Raw genomic sequence first — 22,491 nt, 5'->3', positions numbered from 1 at the left:
TCTCCTCAAGACTGAGCAGAAGGGGGCTGGAGGTGGGGAAGTGAAAGAAAACCTGTCTCTGAGAAGTTGTTAAGGACAGCAGGCTCAGACCATCAGAGTACTTACAACCTGTATTTGCATAAATGGATGGTCCAGAACCCTCTAGCAGGGAATTTAGTTTGAGGTGGTTCTGGGTTCCTGGTAGTCTTAGGAACCCGGCAGAAGCAAATGCAAACTTCTTTGGAGGAAGACACCTTCATCTATGATGAAGACTATGGGACCTACCTCCCCTTTCTATTTTCAAGGGTAGTGAGCAGTACCCTCAGAGATAACTAGCACACAACAAAACCAGCACGAAGCAGAAGAAACACCAGAGTGCAGAGACAGATCGGCAAACACTCCAGACTTTGGAATCATCAGACATATATTACAGATAACTATCTTTATGGTACTTAAAGAAATAAAAGGCAAGCTTAAAAATATCTCTGGGAACTAGAAAAGTATAGACTGTATTCTAGAAGATTTGTTAAAAAAAACAACAAAAAAAAAACCCAACCAGAGATTTAGGGGATACTACCTGGGGCTGGAGGGGAGCAGGTGGGCACCCCCAGGCAGGCACACCCGATTTTCAGCGGGTTTTCCTGCACGTCTTTCTCCTCCTCCACCTTCTTCTCCTCCTCAGGGATCAGCTCTGCTCCGGGTTCAGTTCTTAGTACCTGCAAATTAAACCAATACAAGACAGATTAAGGGGAGAAAAGGAAGGAAAACAGGTATAACTTAATGCCTTGCCTGGAGTCGCACGTACTTAGGTGACAGTTTGCAGAAACCCAGATCTGCAAATTGATGGGCCACAACCCTTTCCAGCCAAAAAATTATTCAAAAATGGCAGAACTGTGTATGGAATGTGAAGAAGAGCTGGAACCATAGCAGAAGAAACTAAGAGGTTGAGGATGAGGGTGAGGATGACCACGAGCTGATCTTTGTTGGAGAGATGTCAGGTTCAAAACCAGCAACTGCAAATATTTTGAACAGGGTAGACCTCAGCTCATATTTGAGGGGACTAGAGAATGGTGCACTCAGGTATTACTGCTGCATCCCAGCCCGCAAGTCAGACTAGTGAACCCAACATCAGATCCAGGGGCTGCCTCACCAGTAAATTTTCCCCCTGAAACTAGATCTTTAGATAGTTCTGTTATTGTTCACACTTTGTCTAGACCTGTGTTTCTGAAAGTACATAGTCATCTCAGGGATGCATTGGATATTATTTATCAGTATCTACAATTTCTGGGCTATCATGGGTAGTCATCCAATATAATTGGTTCAGAAAGCCTAAGTGACATTAGACAATGTCAACCAGGAACTAACTACCTAACCTGTTCATAAATCAGGCAGTATGCTTACATTAAATAGGTACAGTATTGAAAACTGTGCTATCAAAACATGAATGAAAGTATAATCAGTAATGAAAATTGCACAATGGCAAGCTACTTAAGATTATAAACTGGGCCAAGTATTCTTGGTTCTTAATTTAGAAAATTGTTGAGAAGCTATTGTAACATTTTATTCTGAAAACATACCTTCATAGTTTAATTAGTTTAAAAAACTTAAAAAGTAACTGTTCATGTTAACAGTTTTTATTGAGCTATTAATATTTGTAAGGCTTTGTGCTAAATGCACTACATAAATCTTTTAATTTCTGTGAAACAAGCACTATTATTTTTCTTGTTTTATTTTCTTTTTAAAATATTTAAAAAGATTTATGTATTTTTTTACTTGAGAGAGAGAATGTGCTTGCATGTGGGTGAGTGGGGGGAGGGGCACAGGGAGAGGGAGAGAGGGAATCTCAAGCAGACTCCATGCTGAGAGAGGAGTCCCATGTGGGGCTTGATCGCATGACCCTGAGATCATGACCTGAGCCGAAACCAACAGTTGGATGCTCAGTTGATTGAGCCACCCAGGCACCCTGTTAACTCTTATTTGATAGTTGAGGAAACAGAGGCTCACAGAGCTTCAGTAATTCACTGAAGGTCACACAGCTAGCAAATGGTAGATCTGGGCTTTCAGTACAGACTGACTCACAGTTTATGTGTGTATGCAAATAAATACATAGATGTTATGTATCAGTGTATATTTTTTTAAAAATTGAAGCATTGCCTTAGGGCAGCGCTTTTCAAAGTGGTCTTCAGTCTTCTGGGGTTCCCCCGAGACTCTCTTGTGGGTTTGGGAGACTGTCATAATAATACAAAGATACTCTTTGCCTTTTTCACCGTGTTGGTATTTGCACTGAGGGTGCAAAAGCAGTGGTGGGTAAAGTGCTGTCGCCTCAGTATGAATCAAGACAGTGGTACCAGCTGTACCAGTAGTTTTATATTAGTCACCACTGTGTACTCATGGTAAAAAAATACTGTAGTCATACTCAGTTTCCTTGATGAAGTATTAAAATGTTATTGATGTTAGCTCTCTACCCCTGAATATGTGTGCTTTTAAACTATTTTCTGTGACGAAGTGGGTTGTATGCATAAAGCTGTCTGAAGTAACATGTTTATCTTGCAGAAAAGCACTTGTGTGATTGACTTGTGAGCTCAACCACTCACTTTTTAAAAGTAGAGACCATTTTTACTTGGGGGGGGGAAAAAAGCACCAACTAGAACCTCTAGGAGCAAAAAATAAAATAACTGGAAGTAAGAACCATATGATTGATTTAGCAGCAGATTTATATACAACTGAAGAGAGAATTAGTGGAATAGAAGATAAATCAGAAGAATTATCCAGAAGGCAGCCAGGGAGAGACCCTCACCAGCGTGTCCTCCTTGAAAAAAGAAAATGTAGAAGAGAGGTTAAAATACATGGAGAGTAGAGTGAGAAGTGAGAAGGTAAAGACCTTCTCTGCATACGATCAGAGTTCTAGGAGTAGTGAGAGAAAATAGGTAGAAGCAATATATTTGAAGAAATAATGCCATTGATCATAGATCACACACATAGATCCCATGATCATATCATAAGGGTAAAATTTTTCTTTTATCAGAGTTATGTAACAGTTTTTTAAATTTGAATATACCTGAAAACATGACCTTAAAGTAGCTATATTTATCTATATTTATATTTATGTACATTATAAATTAGATTTAGAAGAAGAAAAGATCAAATGTCCAGATTCAAGAGTTATAATGAATACTAAGAAACACAAATAAATGTATTTTTACTTTAGATTTCCAGATGATTTCTGCCTTAAAATTATATCATAATACTACAGCAAAAAATCAACTACATAAAGAATATTTTAAAAGAAGTCATAAAAATGACAGATTAGTATAAAGAAATGATCAGCAGGCTAACTCCGGACTTCTCAAGAGCAACTGCAGAATCCAGAAGATAGTAGAAACTTTATGTGCTGAAAGAAAATAACTAGTACTTTAGAATTTCATATCAGTAAAAATACCCTTTAAGAATGAGGTAAAAGAAAAAAAAGAATGAGGTAAAAGTTCAAAAATTAAGGAAAATAAAAGCTTGAATTTTAGTCTCAACACTTCAAGGACATTCTGAAGATTGTATTTTAAGCAGAAGGAACACGAGCTTAAGATGAAAGGTCTGAGATGCACGATGAACAAATATGAATCTAAATGAGTATTAACCACTTATAACAAAAATAAAAAATGAATAATACCGATAAAATTAAAAATGGGAAAAGTACATTACAAAAATGTATAAATTAGGTGTGGAGGTTAATGGGACTAAACTGTCTTAAGACATTTCTTCTATTTTCTGAGAAAAGGGTACAAATTTTAACTTTAAAGTTTGGTAAATTAAAAAGACATGTTTTAGTTTCAACTATAAACATTAAAACAGTAGCAACTGAGTATAACTTACAATTAGTAGCTGGGAAATAGAAGTGAGAAAAATATTCAGTCATCCAAAAGAAGGAAAAGAAAGAGAGAATGAAAAAAAAAACACATGACAGGCAGTGCAAATAGAAAACACAAGATAACCAATTTAAGCCCGTTAATTACAGAAACTAAAAATGCTGTACTTAAATAATTTTCAGATTGGATTTTAAAAAATCTAATGATATGCTGTTAATGATATGTTACAAGCAACATATCTAAAACATAAGGACACTGGAAAACTAAATATAAAAGATTGGAAAAATATATGCCATGCAATATTAACGAAAAGAATGCTGATTTGGCTGCATTAATATAAGATATTAATAGACGAGTCACTTCAGTGATAAAAATTTTAGTGTACTAGGAAGATCTAAAATTTTTAGATTATATGAACCTAGTAATATGACCTCAAAATATATGATATAATTAACAATTAAGTTGCTGAAGGAAAAATAAAAACATTCATAATTATGATAGGAGATTTAAAAAAATACTTCCCTCAGTCACAGATAAAACAAGCCAACAATTACCAATATAGATATACAAGATTTGACCAATATGATCAACAAACTTGACATAACAGATATGTGCAGTAAAAGGGTGCAGAATACAAACCGTTTTTTAAGCATATATGAAACATTTAAGAAATTGATCATTTACTAGAACTTAAATCACATCTCATTGAATTTCAAAGGAGTGAAATCGAGGTCAGAAGACCTTATTCTTTCTGATCGCTATGTAAATATTAAGCTAGAAGTAAGTAGCAAAAGGATAACCAGAAAATCTGATATATTTGGGATAAATAACTTACGTGTTAAAGGAGAAATCATCATAGAAGTTCAGAAACTATTTTGATTTGAACAATAACAAATTAGTATATGTAGGATGCGGATAAAACAGTCTTTAGAGAAAAATTTATGGTCTTTAGAGCTTATATTTTTCAAAAGGCTGAAAATTAATAGACATTTGTCTCATGAAGTTAGGTAAAGGGAAATAAGATAACCTAGAAGACTGTGGACAGAAGGAAGGACTCAAGATAACAGTATAAATGAAAGAAATTGATAATAAACATATTCACAAAATCTGAAGTCTTTTTGGAAAAAAAAAAATCTTACACGCTTAAAATGTCCTGCAAGACTGGTCATGAAAGAATGATAAAAGGCACATGTAATCACTCTATGGAATGAAAAAGAGGGTAACATTAGAAAGGCTACATAAAATAAAAAGATAAATTATTATAAAAACTGTATGCTGATGGTTTTGAAAATGTAGTTGAATAGAAAAATTATTAGAAAATAGAACTCACCAGTACTGATTCACAAGTGAGTAGACAATCTAAGAATTACGATAATCTTTAATACATTTACTTGGAGTAAAAGAAATCTTCCTAAAAGGAAAATGCCAGGCTCAGAGAACTTCATTGGCAAGTTTGTCAACCATTAAAGGAAGAAAACTTTTACTCTTACATAAACTCTTCCAGAGAATATAAAAAGAGATGACAGTCCCTAGTTTTGTTTGTTTGTTTGTTTTGGTTTGGTGTTTTGTTAAGGTTTTTAAAATGAGGCTTACATATTCTCAGTACCAAAACTCAGCATGGCAGATTGGTGGAGAAAAGATAGACTTTTTAATTATTAATGCTGGGCATACTGGGCATCTGTATAAAAAAAATGTAAAAGGTTCCTCACTTCTTAGCACATACAAAAACCAATTCTATGTGGATTTGAGATGTAAATGTGAGAGGTAAAACTATAGACCTTATAGCAGCTAGAAGAATATCTCCTGAACTTGGAGTAGGAAAATTTTTTTTTATATAAAGCCAAATATTTCTAATAATAAAAAGCAAGTTTGATATGTTTAACTACATTACATTTGCAATTTTTATATCATTATATCATAAAGATAACAAAAAGATAGAGAGTGGGTAGATACATTTATAAGATATATAGCTGACAAAAGACTCACATTCAGGATTGATTATGCTGTTCAACATGGTAACCAGTAGCCACATGTGGCTACTTAAATTAAATTAAATTAGGTTAGATTAAATTAAATTTACGAAGCAATTCTTTACCTCATTAGCTGTATTTCAGGTGCTCAATAGCCACATGTGCCTACTGGCTACCATACTGTACAGCACTGATTTAGACTTTTAAAAAAAAATTTAAATTCAATTAGCCAACATATAGTACACCATGAGTTTCAGGTGTGGTGTTCAGTGATTCATCAGTTGCGTATTAACACCCAGTGTTCATCACATCACATGCCTTACTGATTTAGATTTTTTAAAGAAATACATATCCAGGGGTGCCTGGTGGTGCAGTCAGTTAAGCATCCAGCTCTTGGTTTTGGCTCAGGTCCTGATCTCAGGGTCCTGGGACCGAGCCTCTCGTCAGGCTCTGTGCTTAGCGCGAAGTCTGCTTGAGATTCTCTCTCCCTCTCCCTCTGCCCCTCCCACTCATGTGCTCGCTCTCTCAGTAAATAAATAAATAAATCTTCTATTTTTTTTTTAAAGATTTTATTTATTCATTTGAGAGAGAATGAGATAGAGAGAGCATGAGAAGGGGGAGGGTCAGAGGGAGAAGCAGACTCCCTGCCGAGCAGGGAGCCCGATGTGGGACTCGATCCAGGGACTCCAGGCAGTCGCTTAACCAACTGAGCCACCCAGGCGCCCTAAATAAATCTTTTTAAGAGAAGAAAAGATTAAGAAAAGAAATATATATCCAGAATATACAAAATAGAGTATCTCTATATCTATATAAAGTGTTCATAATTTATAAAGAAATGAATATTCTTGTATAAATTAATAAGAATAAAGTTGACAACTCTCTAGTAAAATGGGTTAGTAAAAAGGCTTTAAAAGGCCCTTCCGGAAGGGGATATCTAAATGGCCAATAAACATACGAAAAGATGTCAACCTCATTAGGAAGCAGAGGAATACAAATTAAAACCATTAGAGTTGCCACGGTATATTCCACTGATTGGCTGAAATATTTGTACAAATTAATACCAAGTGTTTGTGAGAACATAGATTAAGAGGAACCCTACTGCCTGTCAGAGTGAAATTGGCCCAATTTGGAAAAGTAGTTTGACTTTATGTGTTAAGTTTGACATATATAGAGGATAAGTTTGAAATTCATAGGCAGGATATATATGTTTATATATACACATACATACATATATCCCCTGTGAATACCACACAGAGGGTAAAAATCTTACAGAAAACATGCGTTATTTTTCCAGGTCTTGGGCAACAGTTGACATGGCAAAATAGCTCCAAACTGAAATTGACCCAAAAGTCTTATCTATGTTCCAATGTAGATAAATAAATTGAAGTACATTCACAGAATGGAACAGTATAGAGCAATTGAGGTAAATGAATCACAGCTGTACCCAACATCATGGCTAAATCTCACACGTCTGATACAGAGTAAAAGAAGCAAAATGTGAAATAATACATGTGGTATGATTCTATTTATGTAATGTTATAAAACTACACCATACTACTTAAGGATATGTCATTAGGTAAAATTATAAAATAAAAGAAGAAAATGATTATAATACTCAGTAGGGCTGGTGGTTTCTTCTGTTGGTAAGAGAGAGGGTTGTAACAAAGGAAGGGCACATGGGTCTTTTGGGATGGTTCTAATAGGTTATTTTTTATTCTGGGTGGTAGTTATAGGAGTGTTTGCTCTAGAATTATTTGGAAGAATGAATATTTGGAAGAGTGAATACATAAATATTTTATGAACTTCTTATATGAATATTCCACAATGATTAAAAAATGGAAGCCCTGAGCTGCTTATATTTTCTTGAGTATATTTGAAAAGGAGTTATAGAAGAGGGATATTTAAGAGTTATATTAATACATTCAACAAATAGAGAGAGGGAAAGATCATTCTAGGATTGGAACATTATGAAAACAGTATGGAACTGGGAAGACAAGAGCCTGTTTGAGTCCTACCAATAGTACCTGTATCCTTTAGGGGGAGGTGGGAAATATATGGGAAATAAGGTTGTTACAGGTTAGGTATATGAGATTTTCCTAGACTGGAAACTGTTGTGAAATTATTCTTCAATTAAAAAAGAAAAAACTCTTTGTAGATACATCACCTTCTACAAAGCACATCTGTGGATTTCTTGAAAGAGAGCATAACCCCACTTATGTCCCCATGAGCATCAAACTGAATAAGAAAAATCTTCAACATCTTAACATGCTATTCTTTGTTTGTATCACCTAACAGGATGTGGATAGTTGGCAGTTTCCCCATTTCATTTATTTAATTACAGATGAATCATTTGGTTTAACTTACTATTTTGACGTAGAAAGTAATCATATCTAATATTTATAGATTTTTTAATGTATGTTTGGCACTTTTAGCAACTATGCCTATGTTGCCTAGAAGAGCTTCTTGGAGCAAAAGGAGACACCCCTCTGGATGTTCCTGCCTATTTTCATTTTCATTTTAATTTGGATTGAACATTGGCTTACGTAAGGCACCTCCCCAATTGCCGAGACCAAACACTCTTGAACTTGGCACTGACCCACTCACTTTTGCCAGGTCATATCATAGTGTCTTGTCTCATTTCTACTGAACATTATCCACTTTTTTTTTTTTTTCACTTTGAATGAGTTAGGGGCCACGCACAAGTTAGTATCATATGTCAATTTAATTAATGTGTTCTTAATTCTAACATCCAAATCTTTAATAACGTATTTTGCATTGAGTCAGACAGTGTTGGGCTCTAACTTTGTCTTCACCTTATAAGCTAATGTGACCTGAGGCAAATGATCGGCTTCTCTGAATTTTAACTTTCCTCACCTATAAAATGGGATGATAATTCTTACAGAAGCCTAGCACGGTATCTAATAAAACCTAATGCTCAGTAACTAGTGGTAGCACTAGTAAGTAGTAGTGATAATAGTAGTTCTTATTTGCAGTAGGGGTACCAGGAAATGCAATAGGCAGGTAAGGAAGGACTACATTTGTGCTCTGCCTCTTGAATTCTCCCCATATCCAGCAAGCAGGATGATCTAGCCACGTAGTAGCCATATTGTGGCAACAAAGAGTTCTCTCCCCTGTGGTTAAAAGCACCAGCCTAGGAATCAGGCAGGCCTGGGTGCAAATCCTTGCTCTGCCATTTATTACTGTGTGACTTTTGGCTAGTAACTTAACCTATCTCTAAAAACCTTTGAATATTAAATACAATTGTATGTATAAATGGCTCAGCATAGTGGCTGGCACATAATTATTCAATAAATCATTATTTTTTATTGTTTACCTAGGTATAGTTCTAGTAATCAAGACTCTAAGGAGCTAGAAATAATGAACGGGAAAAATCCCTTTATCTCAGTGTCTGACCCTGTTGGGTCCCATTTGCAGCCTGCAGATTTGGTTAGCTGGGAAAGGAGACAGAGAGTAACACAGGCAACTCTTGTGTGTATTTATTGTCATTGTTTCTTTCTCATCTCCCTTCTCCTCATTAAAAACAAGCCTTACTGGCAAAGCCAGTGGCTAAGATAGCTCTTTCTTTATTATAAAGAGGATGGCTGTGGGAGGTAGGAAGATGAATAAGGACCATATATTTATTGATTTTTATTGTGGTAAAAAAGCAGATAACATAAAATTTATCCTCTTAATTATTTTAAGGTATGCAGTACGATAGTATTAACTGTAACCACACAGTTACGCAAAAGATCTCTAGAACTTTTTCATCTTGTGAAACCGAAACTCTATACTCATTGAACTACAGCTCACCTTTCTTGGCTGCCCCCAGCCTCTGGCAACTTCCATTCTAAGAGTTTGGCTACTTTAAATATCTCTTATAAGTGGAATCATGCAGTCTTTGTCTTTTTGAAACTGGTTTATTTCATGTAGCATAATGTCCTCAAGGTGTATCCATATTGTAGTATATAATAGGATTTCCTTTGTTTGGTAAGTCTATTTGCAATTTTTTTTAAGGAACTACTGTGCTGTTTTCCGTAGGGCTGCACCATTTTACATTCTCACCAACAGTGCAAAATAACAGACATGGGTCCCAATTTCTCCACATCCTTGCCAACACTACTTGTTATTATTATTATTATTATTTTATAATGGCCATCATAATGGATATAAGGTGATAACTCATTGTGGTTTTGATTTATATTTACCTGATGATTAGTGATGATTAGATATGTCTTTTCATATCTTTGTAGGTCATTTGTAGATCTTCTTTGGAGAAATGTCTACTCAAGTCCTTTGTCCATTTTTTAATTGGGTTATTTTTGTTGTTGGGTTCCAGAGGTTCTTTATATATTGTGGATATTATCTCTCTAGCAGATATATATTTGTAAATATATGCTCCTATTCCATAGGTTGCCTTTAACTCTGTTGATTGTTTCCTTTGCTGCATAGAGGTTTTTCAGTTTGATGTAGTCCCATTTGTCTATTTTTGCTTTTGTTGCCTGTGCTTTTGGTATAATATCCAAGGAATCATTTCTAAATCTAATGTCATGAAGCATTTACCCTATTTTTTTTTTTCCTAGGAGTTTTGTGGTTTCAGGTGTAGCATTTAGGTCTTTAATCCACTTTGAGTTAATTTTTGTATATTGTGTAAGGTAAAAGTTCATCTTCTTTCTTTTCAATGTAGATATCCAGTTTTTCCAGCACTATTTGTTGAAGAGAGTGTCCTTTCCCCATTATGTAGTCTTGGCACCCTTATCAAAGACCATTTGGCCTTACACATGAGGATTTACTTCTAGGCTCTCTATTCTGCCCCATATATCTGTCTTTATGCCAGTTTCATACTGTTTTGGTTATTGTAGCTTTGTAATGTATTTGAAATATATTTGAAAATCAGGAAGTATGAGGCCTCTAGCTTTGTTTTTTCTTTCTCATGATTATTTGGCTCTTTGGAATTCTTTGAGATTCCATATCAATTTTAGGATGGTTTTCTATTTCTGCAAAAATATGCCACTGGGATTTTGATGGGGATTGCACTGAGTCTATAGATCACTTTGTATAGTATGGATATTTTAACCATATTAAGTCTTCTAAACCATGAATATGACATATCTTCCATTTATTTGTGTTTTCTTTAATTTCCTTCAGGAATATTTTGTAGTTTTCAGTGTACAAGTCTTTCGCCTCCTTTGTTAAGTTTATTCCTAAGTACTTTATTATTTTTGATGCTATTGTAAATGGGATCATTTTCCTAATTTTCTTTTCAGATTATTCATTTTTGGTGTATAGAAACACAGCTGATTTTTGTGGATTGATTTTGTGTCCTGCAACTTTGCTGAATTCACTTATAATTATAAGTTTTTCTATGGAATCTTTAGGGTTTTCTGTATGTAAAATCATGCTCTCTGTGAACACAGATATTTTTACTTCTTTTCCAATTTGGATGCCTTTTATTTATTTTTCTTGCCTAATTACTCTGGCTACAACTTCAACTATATTGAATAAAAGTGGTGAGAGTAGGCATTGTTGCCTTGTTTCTGATCTTAGAGGAAAAACTCTCAGTTTTTTTTTTTTAAGATTTATTTATTTATTTTAGAAAGAAAGAGAGAGAGAGAAAGTGTGTGTGTGCAGGTGGGGGGAGGGGCAGGGGGAGAGAAAGGTAGAGAATCCAAAGCAGACTCTGTGCTGAGCACGGAGCCCGACATGGGGCTTGATCTCATGACCCTGAGATCATGACCTGAGCCAAAACCAGAAGTCAGACACTTAACTGACTGAGACACCTAGATGTCCAAAAAACTCAGTTTTTTACCATTGTGTATGATGTTAGCTGAGGGTTTGATATTTATGTTGAGGTAGTTTTTTTTTTTTCCACCTCTAGTTTTGTGTTTTTATCATGAAAGAGTGTTGAATTTTGTCAAATGTTTTTTTTGCTTTAATTGAAATGATCATGTGATTTTTGCCTTTCATTATATTAATGTGGTTTATTACAGAGATTGATTTTCATATGTTGAACCATCTTTGCATTACAGGAATAAATCCCACTTGGTCATGGCATATAATTCTGTTAATATGCTAATTTGGTATGTTAGTATTTTGTTAAGGATTTTTACATCAGTATTCATCAGGAATATCGGTCTGTAGCTTTCTTGTAGTTTTTGTCTGGTCTTGGTATCAAGATAATGCTGGCCTTACTAAATGAGTTTGGAAGTATTTCCTCTTCAGTTTTTTTGAAAGTTTAAGAAGGATTTGTGTTAATTCTTCTTTAAATGTATGGTAGAATTCCCCAGTGAAGCCATCAGGCTTTTCTGTGTTTAGAAGTTTTTGACTATTGATTTGGTCTCCTTACTAGTTACAGGTCTGTTCAGATTTTTTATGTCTTCATGATTAAGTCTTGATGGATTGTATATTTCTAAGAATTTATCCATTTCTCCTAGATTTCCCAATTTGTTAGTGTATAGTTATTCATAGTAGTCTCTAATGATAACTTTTATTTCTGTGACATCAATTATAATGTCTCCTCTTTTATTTCTAGTTTTTGTTATTGGAGTTTTATTGATTTTTTCAAAAAAACTAACTCTTTTTTCCCTATTTTTATTTTCTCTATTTTGTTTATTTCTGCTCTAGTCTTTATTATATCCTTTCATCTGCTAATTTTGGGTTTAGCTTGCTTTTTTCCCCCTAGTTCCTTGAAGCATAAAGTTAGGTTGATGATTTGAGATCTTTTCTTCCTTTTTAACATAAGTGTGTAGCACAGTAAACTTCCATCTTAATACGACTTCAATGCATCTCATAAGTTTTGGCATGTTTTGTTTTTATTTTCAATAAGGACAAAGTTATTAAAATAACCTGGGCCTAGGACATAATTTTTCAGTAGAACTAAATGATTAAGCCATACTTAATTATTGTTATTTTCCCAATAAAAATGTGCTCTCATTATATATCTATCATCTGTCAATCATCTGTCTATCTGTCTCTGGAATGGACTTTCAAGATTACCTAATACAACATCCTTATTTTCCAGAAGGGAGACATAGGCCCAGAGAGATAAGTGTCTTGCCTGAGATCTCCTAGCCACTTACTTTCAAATGTTTAAGGGCTCCCGACTCAGTGGGAGAGTCTATACTTGCTATAAACTGAAAACAGAGTTAGAACTCAGCAGGCTTCAGGAGACCTTACTTGGGAAATGATAAGGAAGGAGGTTAATATTTTAATTTGTTCTCTTGTCAAATATTAAAGATTTGGGAGTCTCTTAGCTGATCATTTTCTGTACTCTTCATTAAACTGTGGTGTTTCTCTCCTCTGTGCCTGCTTGTTTGTAACTTTGGGCTTTATCAGTGCATGGTGGGGGGGTTAGGGAATCTTTTTTTTTTTAAAAGATTTTATTTATTTATTTGACAGAGGAAGACACAGCGAGAGAGGGAACACAAACGGGGAGTGGGAGAGGGAGAAGCAGACTCCCCGCCGAGCAGGGAGCCCGATGCGGACCTCGATCCCGGGACTCCAGAATCATGACCTGAGCCGAAGGCAGTCGCTTAACCAACTGAGCCACCCAGGCGCCCCCCTTTTTTTTTTTTTAAGTAGGCTCCATCCATGCCCAGCGTGGAGCCCAACATGGCACTTAAATTCACACCCTAAGATTAAGACCTGTGCCGAGATCAAGAGTTGGACGCTTAACCAACTGAGCCACCCAGGCTCCCCTAGGAAATCTTTTATTTAGAGTATGCTAACAGAGAAGGTGGTGGAGCGATTTGGAAAGTTTCTGCAGCAAAGCTCTGGCTGGTCTGGGGCTCTGATTCCCCTGCATGAAAGAGGCATGAGTGAGGCTGACTAACCTGAGAAACTCCAAGGAAATATGTTCTGTCGATGAGAAACTTCTCTGATACCTCAGGCTTTTTCCTAATTCTTGTCCGTTTTTCAGAGAGTTGCGGGGAGTTGGGAGGCAGAGGGATGATGATGCTTTTTAGGGCAATCGAAAAGAGCAAGGGATGGAGAAATTTAAATGTTTGCAATATTTTAAATAAGCATCCTCCTCCTCATCATAATCATTATTACAAATAGCATCTGTTATGAGGGCAGAGGTGCCAGGCATTTCTCTGGGTACTTTACATACATTATCTCATTTAATTTTCACAAAAGTTCTGCAAGGTAGGTATTATCTCCAGTTTACAGATCAGAGACCTGTGGATAAGAAAGTTTAAACAGCTTATTCAAGGTCACTCAGTTACTGTATGTCCAAGCCAGGCTTGTTCTGTCTACAGTCCTTGCTAGATGGTGAAATTTGTAATATATAACCTACTTTGCCCATAAAGTGATAATAGTCTTTATGTATGGCGTCCTGAAGGCCCCCTCAAACACATTTTATATTCTGGACTTTTTCAAGGACTTCACTTGTCCACAGGGCCATGAGATCGCCATGTGAGGATAATTTAAAAAATTATCTTTTTAATTTTTATGGACTTTTTAAATACAACTTAGGGAAATTATTGCCATGTAGTTGTAACTTACGTTCATTTTGGAGATGTATTTCAAATTTTACAAACGCCATTATGGCCTTAATGATAATTTTCTTAAATGATTCCTGTTCTCGTAACTTTATTGAATTCTTTGCATGCCCTTGCTGGCCAGGGGTGATGCCACAGGCCTTCTGAAGGATTAACCCCATTGCTTTGCTCTTTTCATCGGACACCCTATCTACTGCTTGGTTCTTTTCCAAATGTCTGCCTTGATCTTTAATTACAATCCTCCATGGACTTGTCATAGCCAAGCTCATCCTGCACCTTAGCTTCGTCAGCTCTGCACTCCTGTCCCACTCTTTCTCACTATTACTCATTTCCCTTGGCACGATGCTGCTGTTCTCAGCTCTGAGTTTATTGTCAGTTAAAGGAGATTCTGCATCGGTAGAGTCCTCTGTTAACAATCTATCTCTCCTCTGGAAACCACACTGTAATCCCGTTTGCATACGTTATTTTCTACTTTATTTTCACCATTAAGTTTCTGTATGTAGAAAATACTTGCATAAGGAATTTGCCTAAATAGTATCAGTGAAATATAAAACATATATATTCTAATATATACACATACATTTGGCAAAATAAAAGGGAGTTAAGTTGTTCTGCCCAAGTGATTTAAGTCTTGATTTAATCAATCTGTGCTACCTATACTATTATTCTAATTAATAGGCACAAGGATCTTAAGCCAAAATATACTTCTTTAGATCCCAAAGTTAGAGGAACTGACATAGTATGAAAAGGATCTGAAGATCTACATTTAAAAACTTTTTCTGAAGCCCTCAGATAGTAAGTTTAATCGGTCACCTTGAAATACTTTACACAGGCTAATCACAGCCACCAAGAATCACAAAGCAGGGATACCTAGCCTAATGTTGTAACAAGAACTGTAAAATATTTATAGTCTGCAGAGTTCAGTTTACATTATTAATTCACTTTTCTGTCATTTCTTAAGAACTTCTGAGATTCTTGGCCTTTGAAATTTTGGAAAGAGCTGTTTTGATCGTAGCACACCAACAAAAATACTGTTTTAGCCTCTACTTTCCGTTTATTCTGCTAATTGAGCGATTAGTGACCACCTAGGACAGTCATTCACAGATCAAAGAGCTCAGCCACCCACTCCCAACAGCTTTTGAAGTCCCTTCCTTATACAAAATGATTCAAGTGAAGGTGTTCATTTCCTGGGTAGGGTAAGAGCTAGGAGTTACTGCAATTTTATTTCAGCTTTCCTTTCTTATACTCCTAGCACTGGGATATAAACTTGGTGATGTAAATTAGTTTGTAAATTAATAAATTAGAGACTGGTGGTCCAACCATACTGGCTTTGTTATGGGCTGCCCACATAACCCTGAGAAAATTTCTTAACCTCATAATTTCTTTGGGCCTCAGTTTCTTCCTCTGGCAAGAGAGATGTTTCATCTAAACCAAGCCATGCAACTCTAGTTGCTGTTATGGTCTTTATTATGTGTCTACACAATGCACACACATTCACAATATTTGCACAGTGCACAAGGGCCTTTATATGCACACCAAAGAGGTGGAGCACTTTAAATAAACTTGATAACTCAGAATTAGATCATGACGCTCACTTTATAGAAATGATTCTTTCCAGAATGATTCATTATGTGATTCCTTTAAGTCAGAAGTAGGAAATATCTGACCCTAGACAGATTTATGCACTTATTTTTATTCAGCTAATGGGGTAAATATTTCATATGCTTGTAATTGCTAAGTCCCAACATGTCTTTAAAAAATTTATTGGCAGTACCTAAAAAGGGATGGGAAGAGGCTGATACTCCATTAATTTGTTTCTCTGCCTTATTTCAGTTTTATTCTTCTTTCCTTCTTTGTCTTTTCCTATTAAATGACTGGTACAGATACTTGAAATGTAAGTAAAATATAACTTTAATAACTTTTTTTCTGATTGACAGTAACATACGCTCATTGTGTAATATTTGGAAAAAATAGAAACATTGGCAGAAAGAAGAAAAAAAATCACTCAAATTCTAACAAAGATAATAGTTGTTAACATTTTTGTGTATTTCCTACCAACATTTTTCTACTTATTTTTGTATAGATTGTATCATACCATTTTTTTGTGCTGCTTTTTAATTTAATGCCACAGCATAAGGGTTTTCTATGGTATTAAAAATTCTTAGTAAACATAATTTTTTAGGTTATTTAGCATTCTGTCATATATCTATAGCATAATTTACTTAACCACCTTCTTACTGTCGGCCATTTAATTACTTTCAATTTTTCACTATTATAAATGAAGCTGCAATGAACATTTTGGTGTATAAAGCTTTTCTGTCTATATTTTACATTATTTCCTTAGGATAGATTCCCAGAAATTGAATTTACAGGGTCAAAGGTAGGAACATTTTTAAGGCTCTTGATCTATAATGCCAAATGGCTTTTCCAAAATGTTTTTTTTTTTTTTTATCAATTTATACTCTCTATAGTAATATGTGAGAATGCCTTTTTCCACCATATCCTGTCTACTCCCCTCTAAAAACTAAATAAATAATATTTATGATTTGGTAGGTAGAAATTATGCTCTACTGCTAAGTTAATTTGATTTCTATAATTACCAGTGATATTGAACAATTTTCTATATTTGTTAATCATTTGTAATTTCTCTTTTGCGAATTTTCTGCTTATATCTGCAGTATATTTTAAATTCCTGATTATATATATGAACATAATTTTGTGTCATCAGTATATAAATCAGATGAATGCAAACCTGTCTTTTCCTTTAAAAATGTGTTAAATTGCTTGTTTGGTTGTTCTTGGTTGATTTTTTTCCTCTTGGCCATTAGTTTCTCAGAATCATAGTTTTATTTATTTATTCATTCATTCATTCATTTATATGTTAAAGATTTTATTTGACAGAGACATAGCGAGAGAGGGAACGCAAGCAGGGGGAGTGGGAGAGGGAGAAGCAGGCTCCCCGCTGAGCCGGGAGCCGGATGTGGGGCTCGATCCCAGGACCCTGGGATCATGACCTGAGCTGAAGGCAGACGCTTAACAACTGAGCCACCCAGGCGCCCCTCAAAATCATAGTTTTAAATAGCAAGCTGTCATGATGAGTCTCTGGGTAGATGGCTTTCAAATATCTGAGTTTTATGTATAGATTTTCAGGCACACCTCTATTAAGTAAAGTGAGATATGTTCATGTATATCTTTTTATAGAGTTTCCAGCTGATGTGTACAGTCTGTAAACTTTGGCATTAGTTAATAATGATTGAACAAAAAATTTAATGAATGTTTTTTATCTACTGTTTCAGTATATTTCTTCCTTTATTTCTGTGGATTATCAAAATCAAAAATCAAAATTTTTTTCACGTTGCTCTTTTCAGTTGACATCGCAACTTAAGGACTATTCTGTGTTACTAAGAACTCCTTTGGAAATAGAATTTTTTTTTTTTTTAAAGATTGTATTTATTTATTCATTAGAGACAGAGAGAGAGAGGCAGAGGGAGAAGCAGGCTCCCAAGGAGCAGGGAGCCCGATGCGGGACTCGATCCCAGGACCCTGGGATCATGACCTGAGCCGAAGGCAGACGCTTAACCATCTGAGCCACCCAGGCGCCCTGAAAATAGAATTTTTAATGGCTCCTGCTGCCCATCCCTCACTTCCAGCATCTGTCTTCTACATTATACTCTTCACCAGTACAAGAGACACACACACTTCTTCAGTAGTTGGTCATATGATTAGAAATCAATGTGTGTACAGGCCCATGAATATTTTATTGGTAACAGTGGTGAAGCAGAGTGCATTAGCTATTTTAAAATATGGCTGCTCATCCCTGATGACTGTTCCTCTGAGCTTTGAATACACTAGTTTCATAAAAGAGAATGTACTTTCAAGATGTCTGATGAATCAGTTTGGAGCAAGCTGGAGGATTCACTTCTAAAACCTCAGTAACATTTTGTCTTCCTGGGGAACTAATTAGATAACCTCCATACCCCCAAAGTCTTCAAGAGAACTGTATGATTAAGGTGGGCCACAGCTAGCCCTTGGGACTCTTATTTGAAGCTCTGGTGCTTCACCATATTCTCATGTACCACTGGGTTTTTGAGAGTGTTTTGTATTTACAGGCAGAAGTGTTTTTATACAAGGTGACATGCCTTGCCTTCTAGCACTTCTGCAGAACCAAAAAGGATAAGCAAGTTGTGGGAGAATAGGAGAATGGGAGTAGAGTAGGGAATACAGTTTAATTTTGGCCTGTGTACTTTTTTGGCTTATAGTGCCTGGGAATCTTAGGGCCTCACAGGCCCCCGGGTCACTTAGGGGATCTCATTTATTCCATTCCCAACATAGGAGGGGATAAGTCTAGCCTGTGTGACATTGCATTATGAGAATTTGAAATAGTTTTTTAAAAATAATATTCTTTATAAAGGGACTAGGCCTAGAGAACCATGAGGACATTTTATTGAATTTGACAGATAAGCATAAAATACAAATTAGAACTGGGCCATTGGGAGATGGAGCTTCTGATTTCTTTCTTCCCTTATGTTGTTATAGCCCTGAATGAAAACCTTTTCTCAGAGTTAATTTAAGGATCTCGCTTTGGTTCTTTGGGACAGTTGTGTTTAGCCTGTGCAATTTTAATTCAATTCCTTTCAATGATTATTTGTATGTGAATCACTAGGATGGCTTCTTTGGGTTGGAATCTGGTCTCTATCATTTTTTTAACTGGGCAGGTATGGTTGTCATGAGGAACCAATGACGTGGCCATGTTAAGTGCTGAGCATGGTGCCTGGTGAAAATAAGTATAAGTGAATATTACTGTCATTATTTTTATTAGATTGTACACTTCTAAAGCACAAGGCTTGTTTTACCTTTATATTTTTGACAACTTGTAGGTTGTAGGCAAATAACTGTTGAATTTGATTAGTGTCTTCAGTAGCTTCTCTTGGGTCTGAGCATATATCTTTCTCTCCTGGTAGCTTTGGTGGTGGTTATGGTAATGATGGTGGTGGTGTTTCTGGCAAGGCATGTGTAAGATACATGTAATTTACTCTTCTGAGGCTAAATAGAAGATTGAACTTTGCAGGTGCCAGTGTGACATCTTTTACCAGCGCCATTGTAAATTTAACTTCTAAAAGCTTTGTAAAGTGCATTCCTTTTTTTTTAAGAAAGGTTGTGTGACTGCATCTGTACAGTAGGTGAGAACATTTAAATTTAGAATTACTAAAGGAGACTGTCAGATTTCATGAAGTTAAGAATAAAATTCCAGTTTGGCAGTGAAGTAGTGTGACCCCCATTGCATTTGTAGCACACCTATCAAAAGGCACTAAATAATGTCTTGGAATGACCATTATAGGTTTAAATGTAATTCAGTGGAGCCTGTAATTTTCTCAAGGCTTTGAAGCTTAGTGAAGTTACAAGCTGGTCAGGACCTTGAAGGAAAGAGGAGGAGAGCATTGATGCAGGGGGATGCGAGGAAGATGCTCTTCCTTCTTGAATAGGAATCACAGTCCCATTAAAAGAAAAATGCCAGAGTCTTGGCAGAAAACATAGATTTGCATATTATTCACTTGCATTTGCTTATTGAGTTCAAGAGGCTCTATCTTCAAGTATGTAAAATAAATAGTGTTAATCTGCTGCAGTTGTGCTCCAATCCAGTATCCAGGGCATTGTACAAATGAAATACTAACACATTTAAAAATGACATTCCAGAAGATGAAAGATGGCAGTCAACTAAAGGTGGCTGCACATCAGTGATCCTGACAGGGAGCAGAGGTAGTGGGGCTTGGCTAGATACAAGATTGAAGACGCCGTTGCCCTCAGGTGTCCTCACCTGCAGAGGAAACCTGCTTGTATGGGTGCTGGACCCCCTGGAGCTTGTGGCTTCCCAGACTATGGATCCCAGGGTTCTGCTTCTCTCCCAGAGAATTAAAGTCTGCATGGTGCCCAAAATGCATGGTCTCCTTTTTTTTTTTTTTTTTAAAGATTTTATTTATTTATTTGAGAGTGAGAATGAGATAGAGAGAGAGAGCACGAGAGGGGGGAGGGTCAGAGGGAGAAGCAGACTCCCCGCCGAGCAGGGAGCCCGATGCGGGACTCGATCCCGGGACTCCAGGATCATGACCTGAGCCGAAGGCAGTGGCTTAACCAACTGAGCCACCCAGGTGCCCTTCATGGTCTCCTTTGAAATCCTCACTGGGCTGGGCAGAAGTCACACTGGGTCCAGGGTATTGGTGAGCAGGGCTCTGGACTTGACAGCCACCATCCACTCCATTTCACTAGCTCTTACAGTTTGGTTTTAGAAACCTAAATACTTGAGCTGGTTTAGGAGACAGCAATGACATAAAAAGCGGTGTGGGGGAAGCATAATTCCAAATATTGACAGGCCTTCCTGCGGCACCCCCTCTTCTCAACAAACAGATACACCCTGTAAAAACAGTGTCGGCTGTGTATATGCTACATTATGATGGTCCCCTAACTTCTTTTTCTGACCGGATTGCTGTCCCTAAGCATCCCTAAATAGACTGTCTAGTGCTGCCTTTGTGCCCATGGAGTGGTGGCAGTACCGACCCACGAGTCACCAGCAGACAGATTTCAAGATGCAGTTTAGGCTCTGCAGTTTACAAATCCCCAGGATGGCTTTCAGAAGCTATAGAATAATCCGTAGGAGACTCTAAGGACAGCGGTCCTAAAGTACTTTGCTTTCCAGAGATGATAGGTAGATGGACAAACTTCACAGGATCAAGAAGATCTGAGAGACCAAGAAGATCTGGGAGAACACGCAGATAGGGCAAGAGGAAATTACTAGAGGCGGGTAGTGATAATGCAGAGAATAAGGAGTGGCAGAATGTCCAGGAAAGAGGGAGAAAACACCCATTCCTCATCAGTGTTGAAATAATATCCTTAATGCTTAAAGTCCACAGTCCATGAAGATTTGACTTTAAGATGTCATGGGATCTTAGCAGTTGGCACTGGGGGAAGCAGGGGATGAATGAAATGGAGGGTGAGATCAGGGAAAGTAGGATTGATCCAGCAGTCAAGATAGCTTCAAAGAGACATAGGTGGAGGATGCACCACATGATAGTATCCAAAGAGACACGAGGAATGCAGGGCCTTCCTGGGACTCTGGAGAGCTTTGTGTTCACCTAGAAGGAGGAAATGAAAGAGTCAAGCAGAAGGTCAAGGCTCTGGTTGGTGAGCTGGATTTCAAGGCAAGCCTTCAGTTATAGTAGGGGATTGTAGAGCAATCGAGGAAGCTAGTTATGTAGTCAGGGTCGGCGTGGCAGGGGCTGCTGGCGGGCGGCAGGGTCTCAATTCCTCCCAGACATGGTGAGGACAGAGTTAAGATAGACCACTTCAGTCTCCGCTAACTGGAGAGTCTTAGACTATTGCCTTGATCAGACTTCGCTTAGAAGTCTAGAAAAGATAAAGTCTGTTGATCAGGAAGGCTGGAGAATGACTGACTGATGGAGAGCTTTGTTCGCCTGATTATACATCATTGTACCTGTTATCACTGGGTATTTTAGCTTTCTGGGCTCCTATCTACTTGCGGGAAATGCACTTCTTTTTGTCACTTGAATGACAGCCAGGTGTATGCCCATTTTACCAGTGCAAAAATCCATCCTTGGTGCCATTCTGTAAGCCCTAGGAGATTGAGAACACAAGCAATTTGGAAAAATATGAGTTTGGCATGGTCTTGGGGAACAGAAATACTTTACTGCTGTTCACATTCTGATTTCACATACCAGCCTCTCTCTTTAGTTTTAGGTAAGTCACTTAACCTCTTGCTCTTGGTTTGTCCATTTACAAACTGGGTGTTTAATACATGCCTACCTTGCAAAGGTTTTGTGAAAATTAATTAGGTAAAGGTTAGAAAGTAGTTAGAAGATGGAGCTCTGATATTATTAAGTTAGGTAATTATACTGTGCCTACCTAAAATTCCCTTAGCAGACTCAGATAAAGCTTCTTTATGCCCTACGCCAAGCTAATAGGTGGCAAAATTGTTTTCTTTGCCTAGAGATGTTATATATATTGATTTTGGGGGTTAAATGTAAGTGTTTGTCCCCTCTTTTTTCTTCTTTTTTTTTTTTTTAAGATTTTATTTATTTATTCATGAGAGACAGAGAGAGAGAGAGAGGCAGAGGGAGAAGCAGGCTCCCAAGGAGCAGGGAGCCCGATGCGGGACTCGATCCCAAGACCCCG

General features: G+C 36.8%; 1 protein-coding gene and 1 pseudogene across 1 annotated transcript in view; both read left to right on the top strand.

Annotated features, from left to right (window-relative positions):
- GRIN2B (glutamate ionotropic receptor NMDA type subunit 2B) overlaps positions 1–22,491 on the top strand; it is a 401,212-nt gene that overhangs the window by 78,276 nt on the left and 300,445 nt on the right. The window lies entirely within an intron of this gene.
- LOC115941901 (zinc finger protein 280D pseudogene) lies at positions 621–1,316 on the top strand (annotated as a pseudogene).

Source organism: Leptonychotes weddellii, chromosome 5 (assembly GCF_054177405.1).
Source record: "Leptonychotes weddellii isolate Sample4059 chromosome 5, ASM5417740v2, whole genome shotgun sequence".
Classification (NCBI taxonomy): domain Eukaryota; kingdom Metazoa; phylum Chordata; class Mammalia; order Carnivora; family Phocidae; genus Leptonychotes; species Leptonychotes weddellii.
The sequence above is the reverse complement of the archived record's forward strand: the minus strand, read 5'-3'. Positions and strand labels throughout refer to the sequence as shown.